Source organism: Octopus bimaculoides, chromosome 3, assembly GCF_001194135.2.
Source record: "Octopus bimaculoides isolate UCB-OBI-ISO-001 chromosome 3, ASM119413v2, whole genome shotgun sequence".
Taxonomy (NCBI): domain Eukaryota; kingdom Metazoa; phylum Mollusca; class Cephalopoda; order Octopoda; family Octopodidae; genus Octopus; species Octopus bimaculoides.
Genome location: NC_068983.1, coordinates 49,725,243 through 49,730,813, shown reverse-complemented (window position 1 = coordinate 49,730,813; position 5,571 = coordinate 49,725,243).

Sequence of the window (5,571 nt, the reverse complement as noted above, 5' to 3'; positions counted from 1 at the left end):
AGCATATTACTCTACCTCTGGTATTTGAGTACTCTTTTTTCCACCTTGTTGCACATTTCATGTGCTTACTCCGGTATATATATATATATATATATATATACACACACACACATATATGTGTGTGTGTGTGTGTATGTGAGGAGGCACAATGGCCCAGTGGTTAGGGCAGCGAACTTGCAGTCGGAGGATTGTGGTTTCGATTTCCAGTCCAGGCGTTGTGTGTGTTTATTGAGCGAAGACACCTAAAGCTCCATGAGGCTCCAGCAGGAGGTGGTGGTGACCCCTGTTGTACTCTTTCACTTCAACTTTCTCTCACTCTTTCTTCCTGTTTCTTGAGTAAAGCTGTGGTGGACTGGCCTCCCATCCAGCTGGGGGGGAACACATATGCCATAGAAACTGGGAAACCGGGCCTGTGTGCCTGGCTAGGCTTTAAAAGGGCGCATAAATAAAAAAAGAAATATATATGTATATGTATACATATGCATATGTATGTATATGTATACATACGTATATGTATATATATGTATTTATATATACATACATACATATACATATATATATATATATATATATATATATATATATATATATATATATATATATATATATGTATATATGCATACACACACAAACATACTCATATACATTATATACATATACAGAAGATAGACAGATAATGTATGTTTGTATTTTATCTGTTACTTGTTTCAGCTATTTGACTTTGGTCATACTGGGGCACCATCTTGAAGAGTTTGGTTGAACAAACCAATGCAGCACTTACTTTTATGCAAAGTCACATGGTTTGTAAACAAACCAACACTGGCTGTCACAAATATATATACATTTACATGCACACACACACATGATCAGCTTCCACACAGTTTCCATCTAGCAAATTTACTCACAAGGCATTGATTGACCTGGAATAATAATAAAAGACAGTTGTCAAGATATTGCATGTTGGAACTGAACCCAGAACCAGGCATCTTCAAAGCAAGTTACTTAACCACATAGCCATGCCTCTACACACACGTCTTATATTCTTGAAGGATTTATCTATATTATTTATATTATTTACATTTGATGGATATTTGTCCTCATCTTGTTTGTTGTTAACACAATGTTTTGGCTGATATATCCTCCAGCCTTCATCAGATGTCTTGGGGAAATTTCGAACCTGGGTTCTCATTCCTAAGGTTTTTTTCGATGTTGTTATTCTTCTTCTTATCATTATTATTATCATTATTATTATTCAGGTCACTGCTTGGAATTGAACTCGGAATCTTGGGGTTAGTAACCCACGCTCTTAACCACTACGCCAGTGGGCACAGTGACCTGAATAATAATAATAATAATAATAATAATAATAATAATAATAATAATAATAATAATAATAATAATAATAACAATAATAATAATAATAATAATAATAATAATAATAATAATAATAATAATAATAATATTATTATTAATATTATTATTATTATTATTATTATTATTGTTTCTTTTCTGTAGTTTCAGCTCAGAGCTGCGGCCATACTGATGCACCGGCATTTAAATAATAATAATAATAACAATAATATCAAAAAATACCTTAGGTATGAGAACCCAGGTTCGAAATTTCGCCAAAACACCTGATGAAGGCTGCAGGGTATATCAGCCGAAACGTTGAGGACAAATATCTGTCAAATGTAAATAATATAAATAATGTACATAATTCCTCATCCCTTAAATATAGAACTGGATTTATCTATGTTCTATATTTTCTGTAGCATTTTATGTTTAATCCTCTAAGTACTCTAATCAAAGATTACTTGACCATATCTGTGTCATGAAGGAAATGATAAAGTACTATAATGAGTGGTAAGAATTGTTGCTGGAGAAATCGCTCTGACTTGTGTAAGTATGGCAAAACATACATTAAAATAATGGTGGTGATGGAGATTGAGTAATAGATTAAAGCAAGAGAGTTTGTTTGTGGAAGATGTGAGAAAGGAACTGGAGGCCTGGCAGAACCAGTATAAATGCTATGTGACAAGGTGGAAATGGTGAGAGGGTTTTGTCATTTGGGAGATAGAGTGGTTGTGAAGTAGCTGTGACAGCAAGAGTGAGACTTGGCTGGGTGAAGTTCAGAGAATGTGGAACGTTGTTATATGGGAAAAGGTTCTCATTAAAGATGAAAGGAAGGGTCTGTAAGAGTTGTGTGAGAGCTGCAATGATGTTTGGGAGGGAGACATGGTGTCTGAGGGAGAGAGAAATGGCAATTTTGAGGAGGACTGAGAGAGCAATGGTGAGAGAAATGTGTGGGGGTGAAGCTGTTTGATAAGGGGACTGAGGATTTGATGGGAATGCTGGGGTTAGAGGAATTGGTGGAATGGTTAGCAAGGGCGAATGGAGTGAAGTGGTATGGGCATGTGTTGAGGAGGACTGAAGTGCATGTTCTGAGGAGGGTGATTGCATTTGAGGTAAATGTAGTGTGAAAGCGAGGCAGACTGAGGAAAAGGTAGAAGGGACAGGCAGAGGAGGAGATTGGGAGGGTTGGTTTGAAAAAGGAGGACGCCCAAAACTACGCAAGATGATGAGATGGTGTGAAGGCGGTTGCTATGGCACTGAAGTAAATCTGGCCACCCCCATTAATGGGGACAAAACCTGGATTTAAAACACTAGATGATGATGATGAATCACAAGTCACCATATTCTGAGGACTTTCCTGTTCAATGTATCTCCCATGTTTGTAATAAAACATGCTACTAGATTGCTATGAATTTCACTGCCACATAGACCTCTTTTCATCTCAATGTCTGTGGAATGAAAAATGGTAATGCTTCTGTCTGTATTCAATAGTCCCTACCTTGACATTTCTTCAATGCTAGCTTGCACTTCCTCTTCTCCAAGTCACACTTTATTAACATCCGTTTCCCATCATTATTGCTTACTTTCAATCTTATATTCTTTAACATTGCTTCCTCCCCAATCACTCTTTGCATGCAAACATGCTTTACTCACCCTCTCCTATTACTCCTTCTTCCATTACCTTGACTCTACCGTTTCACCCTTTTTTTCCACATTATGCTTCCCATGCTGTGTTTTGTATTCAACCTCCTTACTAACAACCAGCATGTAGCTATCTCCCACAACCTCTTTTCCATTATTCTCTCCTTTACTCCATCTTGTTCTTGCCATTTTATTTCTTCTGTCATACTCATAATCATACTCTCTCTCTCTCTCTCTCTCCCACTTCATTCTCTTGCCCTGGTTCTTACTCTATCATCTCTCAATCTTCTATTCACCAACTCAAACAGATTTTCAAAATATAACCTTCTCCACTGAAATGACTAATGTTGCTAGGTTGATGTTTCTCTAGGTTGGAAAATTAGAGGCTTTATTTTTGTTTTTTATCGTTCATGTATTGATTATTGTCTGTGCTATAAGAAATATTTGCTATCACATTGCCAAATGAATCCTAGCGACATTAGCAACAAAAACTATTTGCTTGTCTTTTTCCCCCAAGAGATTAGAATTTTCCTTGTGAATATCAAATAGTGTATAGTTTTTTGTTGACTTCCTTCTGGTATTTGTTTTAAAAGGCTCCTTTTTGATGGCAGAAGCCTGTGATAAGAGAGAGAAGGAAAGAGCAAATGAAGAATGAGGGAAAATGAAGAAGAACCATCTTCAATATTTGGCATGTAAAGAAAGATGGAATTGACCTCAGCAAGATTTGAAATTACAATGGACAGGACTGACATAAATACTAGTTATTTCATCTGATACTTCTACTATAGGCACAAGGCTTGAAATCTGAGGGGAGGGGCATGGTTAATTATATCAATATCAAATAAGTATAAACTAGTACTTATTTTACCAACCCCCAAAAGGATGAAAGGCAAAGTCAACCTTGGTGGAATTTGAATTCAGAATGTAAAAATGGGAGAAATGGCACTAATCATTTTGTTTCCTGAGATAACAATTCTGCCCACTTGCTGTCTTCCCAGAGACTTTTAAAATGAAAGCTTGTATTGTTGTATTTCAGGATGATCATTTTTTTTTTTTTGCCAAATAAACACACATACTATATATTTCTTCATCACTCATTTATTACTGTTCTTATTTTATTATTTTAACTCATGTCCATTGCCCGGAAATCTTTCGTCACACATCTGTGACCTCTTCAGAGACACTTTTTATTTTCATGTGTGTTCATGCTCCACTTACTACATTCTGGTCTTCTAAGCATATATTTCTTCCCTCTAATTGGCTTCAAAATTTTTGCTTAAATTTTTGGTGATATTTATTTCAATTCCTTTTTCTTGAATATTGTCAAATGCTACACTTACTAATTTTGCTCTGTAGTACAAATGTCTTGCTTTCATAAGTTTTGAATTAAATTCTTCCACTAAAATTAGTCACAATTTATGTTCCTAACACTAACTTAATGATAACTAAGTTATTTTACCAAATTCTTTGTTTCATTTAAAATTAATTGAAAGAATCACAGAGCATCTCAACAGAAATATGGTGACAAATGGATTAAAATATATAATAGTGAAACAATTCTTAACTCTTTTGATACCAACCTGGCTGAAACCGCCTCTGGCTCTGTATAATACAAATGTCTTGTTTTCATAAGTTTTGAATTCAAATCTTCCACCAAACCTTAGTCACAATTTATGTTCCTCACACTAGCTTAATGATAACTAAGTTATTTTACCAAATTCTTTGTTACATTTAAAATTAATTGAAAGAATCACAGAGCATCTCAACAGAAATATGATAACAAATGGTTAAAATGCTGATTCAATTTTATAGATGTTTTTTTTTTCTGTTTATATCTCTATGGAGTAGGTATGGCTGTAATAGTTAAGAAGTTTGTAACCTGACCACATCGTTTCAAGTTCAGTTCCACTTTGTGGCCCTTTGCACAAATGTCTGGTATAACCTTGAGTGGACTAAAGCCTTGTTAGTGGCTTTGCTAGAGAGAAACTGAAAGAAGCCCATTGTTTTTATACATATAGGTGTAGTAGTGGCTGTGTGGTTAGTAGCTTGCTTACCAACTACATGGTTCCAGGTTCAGTCCCACTGCGTGGCACCTTGGGCAAGTGTCTTCTACTATAGCCTCAGGCCGACCAAAGCCTTATGAGTGGATCTGGTAGATGGAAACTGAAAGAAGCCTGTCGTATATATGTATGTGTGTGTGTGTGTGTGTGTCTGTGTGTTAGTGTGTGTGTGTGTGTGTGTGCGTGTGTGCGTTAGTGTATATGTGTGTGTTTGTGTGTGTATGAGAGAGAGGTGGGGAGAGTATTGCTTGTGTGAGTTTGCTCCTTTTGATTTTGACATGAGGCAATGGTTGTAAATGAGCTTCACTCTCACACAAGCAGTGTCATTCATTTTTCGATCTTCTATGAAAACACATCCAGCCTTGAGGAAATATTACTTTGCTTGGAAAGAAGTGACATTAGGTGATAGTAGGGGCATCTAGCCACAGAAAATCCTCTTCAAGGAATCCTATCAGACCCACAAAATCACAGAAAAGTGGAATTTAAAATATTGATGATACTGACAGATAACTCAATC